Source organism: Salvelinus alpinus, chromosome 17 (genome assembly GCF_045679555.1).
Source record: "Salvelinus alpinus chromosome 17, SLU_Salpinus.1, whole genome shotgun sequence".
Taxonomy (NCBI): domain Eukaryota; kingdom Metazoa; phylum Chordata; class Actinopteri; order Salmoniformes; family Salmonidae; genus Salvelinus; species Salvelinus alpinus.
This window is the reverse complement of record NC_092102.1, coordinates 11003685-11018536: the sequence shown is the minus strand read 5'-3', so window position 1 is coordinate 11018536 and position 14852 is coordinate 11003685. Positions and strand designations below refer to the sequence as shown.

The 14852-nt window shown below is 40.7% G+C and overlaps 1 protein-coding gene across 3 annotated transcripts in view; it reads right to left on the bottom strand.

Moving 5' to 3' along the window:
- LOC139542111 (TOX high mobility group box family member 2-like) overlaps positions 1-14852 on the bottom strand; it is a 124100-nt gene that overhangs the window by 87833 nt on the left and 21415 nt on the right. The gene's annotated exons all lie outside the window — the stretch shown is intronic.

Sequence of the window (14852 nt, the reverse complement as noted above, 5' to 3'; positions counted from 1 at the left end):
GCCTTGCCTCTTCTCCAGGTAAGTAGTGCGTAGCACATCGATGACTAGTAGGTTGACTGACAGACAGTCTCTAAGCCGGAAAAGAGTCTACTCCGCCATGCGGCTCAATGGCTGACATTCAAAGGAGACGAGCCCTGTTTCACCGGTGCTCCTCATGTCAAAGTGAAGAAAATCTACGAAGCGTGGGTAAACGGCCGGAATAACTATGACTCTCGAATGGGTCCAGCAAAAACATCTGAGACCAGGCTAAGAGAGTTGCTTTTCCAAAAATGGCAACTCCCACACAAGATTGTACAGTACGCCACCTTTTTCAAAACAGGGGTTATGACTGACACTAGGCCTTGATTAACCGAACAACATTCTTGAGAAATGTAGAAGACAATAACACAGATGAAAGATTGAACTGAAAGCCCACACAGACACCAAAGGGTTAAGTTTCTTTGCTCCCCAGAAGAAAGTCCACAAGTAGAAGCCACTGTCCACTAACTTCCTGCTCCTCTTGCCAAGTGCCCTATTTTTACTCTCTGCTCTACTGTGTGCTACTGACAGGGTTTTCCTTCTCACCGACAAGTTTCCTGTCATTTCAGTTGGCTCACGGTACAGTAGATGCACGAACCCAATTCAGTCTCGACCACTGACCACGCATTTGGTAGCTATACCTCTCCATATACATTATGTTGTACCTGCAGCAAGTTCATTTGTTAATCATCTAACAATAACCCATTGGAGGAAATGTATTTTGAAAATATGCCCCTGATGGTGCAGTTACATGCACCTATAGTTACATCCACTTTGAAGGACGTTTTTACTTGCACTGCGATACAGGCAAAGTTATGAATGCCCCCAACAGTACTATCAGCAGCAGACAGTACATTGTGGACTAGATAGTTTGAGTTTCTGGATTGAGGCATAATAGCACTCCTTACGCACTAATAATAGCACTCCTTACGCACTGCCAGATAGTATGTTAGGATCCCTGTTTGGAATTGCTGTTGAAATACTGTATCTATCTACTGCATATCAGCACTCCCAAATGGACTCAATAATGATCAAATCAATCCTCGGCTGGCATTTTGTATATCGCAAATATTATTTTTATACAGTTCACTCCCATTTAATATAGAAACACTAACTGGAGTATCCCCCCAAAAATAACCCATTGTTTACAATATGCTAATCCAATCCCCACACTATAGTTCGTTCAATTTATGCCCTGACAGTGAACCACCACCCCCCTCTTCCTCTCAACCATATTTATCATGATGCCATATGCCACAAACAACAGCGTCTCTGTTCCTGGACTGAAATGTGCAGAATGTGATATACTGCTCGGCACAATGGAGTAATTGTGTTTTTTTTCCTTTGAGGGAAAATGTGTATGTGTGTGTTGAGGGGAGTGGGGGGGTACAACGACGACGACATAACTGTTAAGTATGTTTGTATTGCAGCCTCATGGCTACTTTATGTGAGTGTGGAAACTCGTTGTGGAAATACATTATAAACTACTTCATTTCTGCATTAAATTATATTGTGCTGTCAACAATAGATATTCTTGAGGTCCATGGGCTGCTTCTAATATCAAATGGGACATCAAGCAATCTTAGATACGTATGCCAGATTACTACTATGACTCTTAATAGACAGTTTGCTGTAAGGCAAAACTTAAGTCTATATTGCCACCTCTGAATCTGCTTAAAAGTTTGTCAGTGAAATGTTGTCATTACCGTACACGGTTTGTAGTGAAGAGTCTATTTAGAACACATTTCTCCTCACAATGTAGTGATATGCTAAGGGTAAACTCATCCTTGCACATATTTATTGCACCTGCTGCTGTAGATCACTAATGTCACACAGCTCAATCTCACACTTTCCATTTCAACACAATGTGCTGACGCGCATCGCCACACATTTGATCCTTTGATATCAATCTTACGTTGCCAACACCAAGTTCCACTTAGTGAAATGTTCACTGAGAGCTGAGGACAGGTTACATTGGTCACTCAGTCCTAAAGTCATCCCATAACAGAAAAATTACTACATCTGTTATATTGAGGGTCTTTGCTTACAATAAGAGGACACAAATTATCCCTCTCATTTGCCTCGAAACAAAACATGGCCTATGTCCTTATATAGGAACATGAGTCAAAGCTACTCTTTTTGTAAAATAGACACATGCACGTCTGGCATCAGGTTCATATCAATCAAGTTGACAGACAACTATCAATGCCAGCACAGAAAATGTATCTTTATTGTGGAAAACAATGACCAGATCTAACTGGTTTAAAAAAATAAAACTGTTCCAAAACAGCAATGAGGCGAGAAAGGTCATAAAACATGTTAATATGTCAATACAACGATACGGCAGAAAAATACATGAATAAGACAACAAACAATGAGAGCTGCCCACCAGTCTTGAACAAACAAAGCGGCAAAAATCCATTTCCTTCCCGACAGGATGTCCACCTCATGCTAGAATTCTTAATGACCACAGCAGCTGAAAGGTGTAAAAACCTACCATGTTTCAACTGAGAAACTATTAATCTATTTAACAAATATACCTTATCTAAGTGTGGTCCTGTGTGGCTCAGTTGGTAGAGCATGGCATTAGAAACTCCAGGGTCATGGATACGATTCCAGCTGTGGTCACCAATTCAAAAATGTGCACTCAATGTTAGTCACTTTAAATAACAGCATCTGCTGAATGGCATATATTATCATTCTATTATAACAAGCCATCTGGTATGACTTGGTACATAATGAGTGTGGAGTCATGACGAAATTCTGTTGGCAATATGTCATCAGACCTACATTTGGAAAATTAGCTCAGTTATTTGAAATGTCTGAGATGCAACTAATTGTTTAGAATATGTGTTGGATGCTAGGAAGAAAATCAGGGTAAGACTTTACTTGACACACAGCGTCATAACACGGTCATAACATGCCATAGCAGCTGACATAACTGTCATGAAACATATATTTAGACCTGTTGTGACATATACTGCGTTATTTTATGGCTGGTTATGACACCTACATAAGAGTTTCAAAACCTACCACACAAGGCAAAACATTCCATTACACCATAGCCTACGTGTCAACAGTATGTTCATGTTCTATTTTTACATTTTTATTGACCATATAAAATTGTCATTATAATTTCACACGCATTGATGTCAGACATGCACCTACCCCAATGCTCTGTTTCTGATGACTGGGATGCATGCAGGAGCAGATTTCAGGAGCAGGACAAAGCAACCTATTTTTGACCGATGACTGATATAAGGACATGTACGTGATAGACTTATCTGGCTCATAGTATTATGATGGTCATAATGCTTCTTGACAGTGTCATTAAGTGTATTTTCTTAGTCCAAGTAAAGTGACACAGGATGGTCATAATGCTTCATGATAGTGTCATAAAGTGTATTTTCTATAAGTTATTTAAAATATGATTTAAAAAAACATGACTGTAAAGAATTCATAACAACGACAACAAAGGAATTAAGAAACAAACTTTCAAACGAAAGGAACCTTCTTGGAAAGGAAAAACTAATTTGAATGAATGTAGGTATCATAACCTGCCATAAAATAACGCAATATATGTTACACAGACACACACGCACACACACCTGCAAGAAACATCTCATGCATCGGATGGCCGCATCATGACGAGCAAAATCAAGTTAAAAAAACGTGAGTTTCCTGCAAGTGAAGCCCTCTTAAAAAATGTCACCCTTCTTAGTTCTTATAAAACCATGCCATCATTTCCTCGAGAGGAATAATCTCATTACCTTGTCTTCTTGGCAAGAGGGAAAACATATTAATTTGAGTGTGGCAATCGGCAGAGGGAAAAATTCAATCACACGTCCCTGTTTAATTTTCTGTGTAATTTAATCAGTTAAACGTTATAAAAACATGTAAACTCGTCAATGACTTAAAGCCATTTGCATTTTTAATCAGGCCAGATTAATTTTAATAAGCGAGTCAGTATATGGCAGTGACAAAGCAGCCTATTGTCTGTCTGTCACAGGCTTTTAATTCTGCCATTATAATCCCTATCCTATTAGGCTAATTGGCCCCTCTTTATTATGGTTTATTTCCCAATCAACAACCAGCCGAGGCTATTAAATAACCATCTCGGTGTATTGCACTTTTCACCTTCAGCACCTTTGACTTCACGTCGTTTCAAAAGGAAAACAGGATGTGAGAGTGAGTCAGTTTGTGTTAATTTAAGACAAGAATGCAACAGGAAATGCTTTAAAGTCCAGATAGTCCACCCTGTTTTAGTCACTTTTCTTACGTTTGCCGCCTAATGAATATACCACCTAGATCTACATAGCACTCCTGTTCCACCATCTTCCCTTCATAAACTACATGAAATAAACTACATTGTGAGATAAACAATGCAAAAGCACCAAAACATGAAAACACCAAAACACCAAAACCTAGTTTTGAATAACAACCGATCACAAGTGATACGTGAAATAGACATAACCAACGCCCCTAGAATGCTAAGTGGCCATGGAAGTTCTAATATGTCTAATGTGTTCAGACTCCTCCTTGGAGTCATTCAACAGTTCCATCTCAGACATTTTGATTCTTATCAGACATGAAAATGGGGGAACTGGAAGTGTCTACAGATTACAGTACACCAGACATACTGTGTAGACTTTCCAGTTCAATGAACACAGCGGAATACTGTTGTAAATTCAGCATCATGAGGAGAACGTTTAGCAAAACTAATTTTGCATATAACCATCCTAACATGACCAGGCTTGACTAATATAGGCTAATGTACACTCACACTGTACAAAGCCTGTGGCATGTTAAATTCTAATGTGCCTATATTTTATCTATATTTAACTAGGCAAGTCAGTTAAGAACAAATTCTTATTTTCAATGAAGGCCTAGGCACAGTGGGTTAACTGCCTTGTTCAGGGGCAGAATGACAGATTACAGATTTTACCTTGTCAGCTCGGGGATTCGATCTCGCAACCTTTCGGTTACTAGTCCAACGCTCTAACCACTAGGCTACCTGCCGGTTATAAATGTGCAATGTGAAGCATGGCTAGCTTCTTTTGCATATTTTACCACAATAATGACACCACAGTCCAACGTTTTGAGGATTTAGATATTATGAAACATATCTCTTGACTTTGAAGAATATGACAATGACACCTTACTGAGATAAGTAGAAAGACAAAGACCAGGCGCTTAATTTATATTTATAAACGCGGTGTACATACAAAATAAACCCTAAAACATGCGTGCGCCAGTTTCCACGTAAAAGTTGGCATTTATAAAAATGTTACATGAAGTGAGAATGTGCTTAACTTCCCTCAAACTTTAGACTAAGCGTGTGCACAATTTCTGGTGGTTGAAGTATTGGTTTGCAAGTAGGCAACTAGTATTTTGTGCAAATGGGGGATATGATGACACATTTATTCATAAAAAACTAAAAAAAGGGAAAATATAACTACAAGATGCAATCAATTTGCCGTTAGTGAAAACAGCAAAAATGTATTTATTTTATCATTGGAATCTAAATAATTTTTTTTATAGGAATCTAGTTCCTTATTATTTTATTTCAATGATAATTTCAGAATAAATTCCTTATGTTTTCTGACTGTGATTGTTTCATACTCCTGAAGTGGCCTATACAACAAATTAGGATTGGAGAGGTGGGGTTAGATATGAATAGGGTTAAGGTGACTAGGCATCAGGATATATGTTATAACACAGAGTAGCAGCAGCGGATATGATGATTGTACGTGTGTGTGGTTAGAGTCAGTATGAATGTGTGTGTAAGCAAATTAAGTGTGTGTGTGTGTTGGAGTGTCAATGTGAGAGTGTGTAGAATGTGCATAGAGACCGTGAAAAAATAAAAAATAAAATAGAAGGGTCAATGCCGATAGTCTGTGGAGCCATTTTGTGAGCCTTACTTTCACACCGCCTGATATAGAGGTCCTGGATGTAAGGGTGCTCGGCCCAGTGATGCACTGGGCTGTCTGCACCACCCTCTGTAACGCCACGCGATCGAGGGCGACGCAGTTGCCATACCGAGCAGTGGTGCTGCCAGTCAAGAAGAAGTCACTTGAGGGTTTTGAAAGGGAAATAACCAGAATTTTCAGACACATAAAAACCACCCCCCATTGATGGCAAGACAAATATGACAGCAAACTCTGCATGACCACTATAATCTCTACACATACATATTGCATTGACAATCTCTCAACTCCGAAACATATGAGTATGTTTTCACTCTTCTTTCAACTCCTGTATAGTGCACTACAGTCACTTAGCTAGTACAGTCATTCATGGAAACAATTTAAAACCTGTACTTACAAAGACCTCTTTTTGTGGCCTGTAGATAGCCTAACCACTTACATATCACAGTATCTATCTCTGTTAACCTCAGTTATAAGTTCTCCTGGGTGTAGAGTACCATTTTAACCATTATTTAACTGCCTTGTTCAGAACAACAGCTTTTTACCTTGTCAGCTCAGGGATTTGATCCAGCAACCTTCCAGTTGCTGACCCAGCACTCTAACCACTAGGCTACCTGCCGTCCCTGTGGGAATTGTTCCCTCTTCTCTTTGGCACAGTGAGGCTGTTCAGTTGTGGCAAGAGAAAGAGAGAGAAAGAACGAGAGAGAGAGAGGGAAGCTGTCTTTACCTTTGGCAGGCAAACAGGCTCATTAAGGGCATCCATGTTTGTTTTTGTGCCTGATACCTAGCCCTGAGCAAACATTGCCCTATCTCCTCTCTGCAGCCCTCACGGTCTCAACATTTCCTTTCCTATTGTGTGAGGCACTGGCAGTTCAGAACCAACCACATGTTCCCCTGCAAGTTTCTTGCCAAGCAGGCAAAGCCTTTCAAAGAATGTATGGTTAATTGAGAAATGTGTTGAGGCAGACGATCACTGATGATTGCTTTGCAGAGTGGACTGTTGTGTAGGCTTTATATGGAATGTCAGAAAGTAGATTACGGTATGCGATATCAATGCAACCTTTGCGTGATGTATAGTTAGTAGAGGTGTCTGTATGCCTTTCCTTTGTTTGCTTGTGTTTTCAGATGACATCAGACATCATATCTTAGGATTGATTCACATGTTTCAGCTTCCCTGCACTGCCAACGCTTTTACAAACAATTTTGGTTATATTCACAACGCTACAGTAGAAATGGTCACACCAAAGACATTGACTTGAAATTATTTGACACAAATGCATGATGCACTTCTGACTTGTATAAACCCCCAAGAAAGCACAAGCCCCCTTTTTCTATCATGTCCATGTCTTAGGAATATATTTTCAGCCATTTTCCAGAGTATTTCTCTAAAACGAATCCACCCCACTTATTTGATTTGGTCTCTCTACCTTGTTCGTCAAGCAGCCGAGTCACAATCCAATCCGAAATGAGTCCTTAATGTGGAATAATGAGGATATCATGGCGGAGCAATCTCTGCTTGTTTGAGTTTGAGTCATGTTGTAGATTCAATTAAATCAGCAGAAGTCAACGTGGCCTCAGGCCAAATCGGTAATGGATGACCTCATTCAAACAATGCCTCTGACATATTGAAACAATAAGAGGAAGGGCCTTGAGCCAGTTGCAAAAACTTGACTCAAGAGCACACAGTAAATGACAGTACATTCACTAGTCCTTGTGGAAGAATTAATTTGGTGGGGCAAAACTATCGGCGTGTTTGGCTTCATGAAGAAATATAACACACAGTATAGGCCGAGTCAATCCTTTAAATTGCCTGTCCCTGGTCTATACAATTCAAAAGCTCTGGACAGCATGGAAAAATTAAACAAAAAAAACATGGCTCTGTTCCCTGCCTCAAACACACACTGTTCATCAGTATCTTCATTCATAATTTGACAATGAATATAGGCTATTAATAATATTGTCACACATCAGACTATTCTTAATTTAATATTTTAAGTTTACGACTATATCCTTTTTGGGATAGGAGGCAGCAATTTCACTTTTGGATGAAATGCGTGCCCAGAGTAAACTGCCTGCTACTCTGTCCCAGATGCTAATATATGCATATTATTAGTAGTATTGGATAGAAAACACTCTGAAGTTTCTAAAACTGTTTAAATGATGTCTGTGAGTATAACAGAACTCATATGGCAGGCAAAAACCTGAGAAAAATCCAACCAGGAAGTGGGAAATCTGAGGTTTGGAGTTTTTCAAAGCTTGGCATTACCGAATACACAGTGTCTATGGGGTCAAGTTGCACTTCCTAAGGCTTCCACTAGATGTCAACCGTCTTTAGAAACTGGTTTCAGGCTTCTGCTATAAAGGAGGGGGGAATGGGAGCTGAATGAGTCATGGGTCTGGCAGAGTGTCTCAGGCTCGTGACGCGCGCCCCCGACAGAGTTAGTTCTCGTTCCAGTGCTTTTCTACAGACAATGAAATTCTCCGGTTGGAACGTTATTGAAGTTTTATGTTAAAAACATCCTAAAGATTGATTCCATACATCGTTTGACATGTTTCTACGACCTGTAACGGAACTTTTTGAGTTTTTGTCTGGACGTAGTGCTCATGAAGATGGATTACTGGGCAGAACACGCTAATTTCCCGCGCTGCCTTTTCAGCGGAATGTTGTCGAGGGGTTCCGCTAGCGGAACGCCTGCGCTAGAAAGGATATACTGTATGTGTACACTGATATCCTGGATGGGATCCAGTAAAACTGAGAGGCTGCTGACCCTATTGTGAACTGTGCAATGTCATGCATGGCATTATGATCTAGTTCTATCCTTTACTTTATTGTGTATTGTGTAGACTCACAGCCTACATAGGAGCCATGAATTGACATTGTAAATAAATTATTGTTTGATACATAGCACAGTAGTAAGGTGGCCTATACGCTTTTAATGATCATGTAATAATGGCAGTAATAAAACCTCTCTTGAAAAAGCCAAACCTTGACCCAGAAAATATATGAAAATATAAAAAACTATCGGCCTATATCGAATCTCCCATTCCTCTCAAAAATTTTACAAAAAGCTGTTGCGCAGCAACTCACTGCCTTCCTGAAGACAAACAATGTATACGAAACGCTTCAGTCTGGTTTTAGACCCCATCATAGCACTGAGACTGCACTTGTGAAGGTGGTAAATTACCTTTTAATGGCGTCAGACCGAGGCTCTGCATCTGTCCTCGTGCTCCTAGACCTTAGTGCTGCTTTTGATACCATCGATCACCACTTTCTTTTGGAGAGATTGGAAACCCAAATTGGTCTACACGGACAAGTTCTGGGTTGGTTTAGAACTTATCTGTCGGAAGGATATCAGTTTGTCTCTGTGGATGGTTTGTCCTCTGACAAATCAACTGTACATTTTGGAGTTCCTCAAGGCTCTGTTCTAGGACCACTATTGTTTTCACTATATATTTTACCTCTTGGTGATGTCATTCGGAAACATAATGTTAACGTTCACTGCTATGCGGATGACACACAGCTGTACATTTCGATGAAACATGGTGATGCCCCAAATTGCCCTCCCTGGAAGCCTGTGTTTCAGACATAAGGAAGTGGATGGCGGCAAATGTTCAACTTTTAAACTCGGACAAAACAGAGATGCTTGTTCTAGGTCTCAAGAAACAAAGAGATCTTCTGTTGAATCTGACAATTAATCTTGATGGTTGTACAGTCGTCTCAAATAAAACTGTGAAGGACCTCGGGCATTACTCTGGACCCTGATCTCTCTTTTGACGAACATATCAAGACTGTTTCAAGGACAGCTTTTTTCCATCTACGTAATATTAAAAATAAATATGAAACTTTCTGTCCAAAAATGATGCAGAAAAATGTATCCATGCTTTTGCCACTTCTAGGTTAGACTACTGCAATGCTCTACTTTCCAGCTACCCGGATAAAGCACTAAATACATTTCAGTTAGTGCTAAACACGGCTGCTCGAATCTTGACTAGAACCCCAAAATTTGATCATATTACTCCAGAACTAGCCTCTTTACACTGGCTTCCTGTTAACCTTTCTGGGATATGTGGGACGCTAGCGTCCCGCATGGCCAACATCCAGTGAAAATGCAGAGCGCCAAATTCAAATAAATTACTATAAAAAATTAAACTTTCATGAAATCACACATGCAATACACCAAATTAAAGCTACACTTGTTGTGAATTCAGCCAACATGTCAGATTTCAAAAAGGCTTTACGACGAAAGCACACCAAACGATTATGTTAGGTCAGTACATAGCCACATAAAAACACAGCCATTTTTCCAGCCTAAGAGAGGAGTCACAAAAAGCAGAAATAGAGATAAAATTCATCACTAACCTTTGATGATCTTCATCAGATGACACTCATAGGACTTCATGTTACACAATACATGTATGTTTTGTTCGATAAAGTTCATATTTATATCCAAAAATCTCAGTTTACATTGGCGCGTTACGTTCAGTAATGTTTTGCTTCCAAAACATTCGGTGATTTTGCAGAGAGCCACATCAATTTACAGAAATACTCATCATAAATGTTGATGAAAATACATGTGTTATGCATGAAACTTTAGATAAAGTTCTCCTTAATGCAACCGCTGTGTCAGATTTCAAAAAAGCTTTACCGAAAAAGCACACCATGCAATAATCTGAGTACAGCGCTCAGAGCCCAAACAAGCCAAAAAGATACCCTCCATGTTGTGGAGTCAACAAAGTCAGAAATAGCATAATAAATATTCACTTACCTTTGATGATCTTCATCAGAATGCACTCCCAGGAATCCCAGTTCCACAATAAATGTTTGATTTGTTCGATAAAGTCCATCATTTATGTGCAAATACCTCCTTTTGTTTGTCATTTGTTAGGAATTCTAGGGACAGTAAGGAGGCCTGCGTCTTGTGACCGTAGCATACGTGTAGGTATGTACGGCAGGACATACCTAGCATCCCACATATCCCAGAAAGGTTAACAGGAAGCCAGTGTAAAGAGGCTAGCACTGGAGTAATATGATCAAATTTTGGTGTTCTAGTCAAGATTCGAGCAGCCTTGTTTAGCACTAACTGAAGTTTATTTAGTGCTTTATCCGGGTAGCCGGAAAGTAGAGCATTGCAGTAGTCTAACCTAGAAGTGGCAAAAGCATGGATACATTTTTCTGCATCATTTTTGGACAGAAAGTTTCATATTTATTTTTAATATTACGTAGATGGAAAAAAGCTGTCCTTGAAACAGTCTTGATATGTTCGTCAAAAGAGAGATCAGGGTCCAGAGTAATGCCGAGGTCCTTCACAGTTTTATTTGAGATGAATGTACAACCATCAAGATTAATTGTCAGATTCAACAGTGATCTCTTTGTTTCTTGAGACCTAGAACAAGCATCTCTGTTTTGTCCGAGTTTAAAAGTTGAATATTTCCCGCCATCCACTTCCTTATGTCTGAAACACAGGCTTCCAGGGAGGGCAATTTGGGGCATCACCATGTTTCATCGAAATGTACAGCTGTGTGTCATCCGCATAGCAGTGAACGTTAACATTATGTTTCCGAATGACATCACCAAGAGGTAAAATATATAGCGTTTAGTACACAATCCAAACTGATGACGCGCTGGCAGGTCCAGGCGAAAGTTCAGACGAAAAGTCATATTACAGTTCGTAGAAACATGTCAAACTAAGTATAGAATCAATCTTTAGGATGTTTTTATCATAAATCTTCAATAATGTTCCAACCGGAGAATTCCTTTGTCTTCAGAAATGCAATGGAACGCAAGCTACCTCTCATGTGAATGCGCTCGTGGCACTCTGCCAGACCTCTGACTCAATCCCCTCTCATTCCCCCCTCCCTTATAGTAGAAGCATCAAACAAGGTTCTAAAGACTGTTGACATCTAGTGGAAGCCGTAGGAAGTGCAATATGACCCCATTTCCACTGTATCTTGGATAGGCAAAGAGTTAAAAACTACAAACCTCACATTTCCCACTTCCTGGTTGCATTTTCTCACAGGTTTTTGCCTGCCATATGAGTTCTGTTATACTCACAGACATCATTCAAACAGTTTTAGAAACTTCAGAGTGTTTTCTATCCACATATACTAATAATATGCATATTCTAGCTTTTAGGACTGAGTAGCAGGCAGTTTACTCTGGGCACCTTTTTATCCAAGCTAATCAATACTGCCCCCTGTCCCAAAGAAGTTAAGGCAAGGGCTGATTTCAAGGTTTTACTGCTAACCTACAAAGCATTACATGGGCTTTCTCCTACCTATCTTTCCGATTTGGTCCTGCCGTACATACCTACACGTATGCTACGGTCACAAGACGCAAGCCTCCTTACTGTCCCTAGAATTCCTAAGCAAACAGCTGGAGGCAGGGCTTTCTCCTATAGAGCTCCATTTTTATGGAATGGTCTGCCTATCCATGTGAGAGACGCAGACTCGGTCTCAACCTTTAAGTCTTTATTGAAGACTCATCTCTTCAGTTAGTCCAATGATTGAGTTTAGTCTCGCCCAGGAGTGTGAAGGTGAACGGAAAGACACTGGCGCAACGAACCGCCCTTGCTGTCTCTGCCTGGCCGGTTCCCCTCTCTCCACTGGGATTCTCTACCTCTAACCCTATTACAGGGGCTGAGTCACTGGCTTACTGGTGCGCTTCCATGCCGTCCCTAAGAGGGGTGCTTCACTTGAGTGGGTTGAGTCACTGACGTGATCTTCCTGTCGGGGTTGGCACCCCCCTTGGGTTGTGCCGTGGCGGAGATCTTTGTGGGCTATACTCGGCCTTGTCTCAGGATGGTAAGTTGGTGGTTGAAGATATCCCTCTAGTGGTTTGGGTGCTGTGCTTTGGCAAAGTGGGTGGGGTTATATCCTGCCTGTTTGGCCCTGTTCGGGGGTATCGTCGGACGGTGCCACAGTGTCTCCCGACCCCTCCTGTCTCAGCCTCCAGTATTTATGCTGCAGTTGTGTATGCGTCTGGGGGCTACGGTCAGTCTGTTATATCTGGAGTATTTCTCCTGTCTTATCCGGTGTCCTGTGTGAATGTAAGTATGCTCTCTCTAATTCTTTCTTTCTTTCTTTCTTTCTTTCTTTCTTTCTTTCTTTCTTTCTTTCTTTCTTTCTTTCTTTCTTTCTTTCTTTCTTTCTCTCTCTCTCTCTCTCTCGGAGGACCTGAGCCCTAGGACCATGCCTCAGGACTACCTGGCCTGATGACTCCTTGCTGTCCCCAGTCCACCTGGCCGTGCTGCTGCTCCAGTTTCAACTGTTCTGCCCTCGGCTATGGAACCCTGACCTGTTCACCGGATGTGCTACCTGTCCCAGACCTGCTGTGTTCAACTCTCTAGAGACAGCAGGAGCGGTAGAGATACTGTTAATGATCGGCTATGAAAAGCCAACTGACATTTACTCCTGAGGTGCTGACTTGCTGCACCCTCGACAACTACTGTGATTATTATTATTTGACCATGTTGGTCATTTATGAACATTTGAACATCTTGGCCATGTTCTGTTATAATCTCCACCCGGCACAGCCAGAAGAGGACTGGCCACCCCTCATAGCCTGGTTCCTCTCTAGGTTTCTTCCTAGGGAGTTTTTCCTAGCCACCGTGCTTCTACATCTGCATTGCTTACTGTTTGGGGTTTTAGGCTGGGTTTCTGTACAGCACTTTGAGACATCAGCTCATGTAAGAAGGGCTATATAAATACATTTGATTTGATTTGACTAGTCCAACGCTCTAACCACCTGCCTTACATTGCACTCCACGAGGAGCCTGCGTGGCAGGCTGACTACCTGTTACTCGAGGGCAGCAAGAAGCCAAGGTAAGTTGCTAGCTAGCATTAAACTTATCTTATAAAAAACAATCAATCTTAACATAATCACTAGTTAACTACACATGGTTGATGATATTACTAGTTTATCTAGCGTGTCCTGCGTTTTTCATTGAATGACAGCCTGATTTAACAAGCGCATTTGGGAAAAAAACACTGTCGGTGCACCAATGTACCTAACCATAAACATCAATGCCTTTCTTTAAAATCAATACACAAGTATATATTTTTAAACCTGCATATTTAGTTAATATTTCCTGCTAACATGAATTTCTTATAACTAGGCAAATTGTGTCACTTCTCTTGCGTTCTGTGCAAGCAGTCAAGGTATATGCAGCAGTTTGGGCCGCCTGGCTCATTGCGAACTGTGTGAAGTCCATTTATTCCTAACAAAGGCCGTAATTAATTTGCCAGAATTGTACATAACTATGACATAACATTGAAGGTTGTACAATGTAACAGCAATATTTAGACTTAGGGATGCCAACCGTTAGATAAAATACGGAACGGTTCCGTATTTCACTGAAAGAATTTAAAAAATCTTTTCGAAATGATAGTTTCCAGATTCGACCATTTTAATGACCAAAGGCTCGTATTTCTGTGTGTTATTATGTTATAATTAAGTCTATGATTTGATAGAGCAGTCTGACTGAGCGATGGTAGGCACCAGCAGGCTCGTAAGCATTCATTCAAACAGCACTTTCGTGCGTTTGCCAGCAGCTCTTCGCAATGCTTTAAGCATTGCGCTGTTTATGACTTCAAGCCTATGAACTCCCGAGATTAGGCTGGTGTAACCGATGTGAAATGGCTAGCTAGTTAGCGGGGTGCGCGCTAATAGCGTTTCAAACGTCACTCGCTCTGAGAGTTGGAGTAGTTGTTCCCCTTGCTCTGCATGGGTAATGCTGCTTCGAGGGTGGCTGTTGTCGATGTGTTCCTGGTTCGAGCCCAGGTAGGAGCGAGGAGAGGGATGGAAGCTATACTGTTACACTGGCAATACTAAAGTGCCTATAAGAACATCCAATAGTCAAAGGTATATGAAATACAAATCGTATAGAGAGAAATAGTCCTATAATTCCT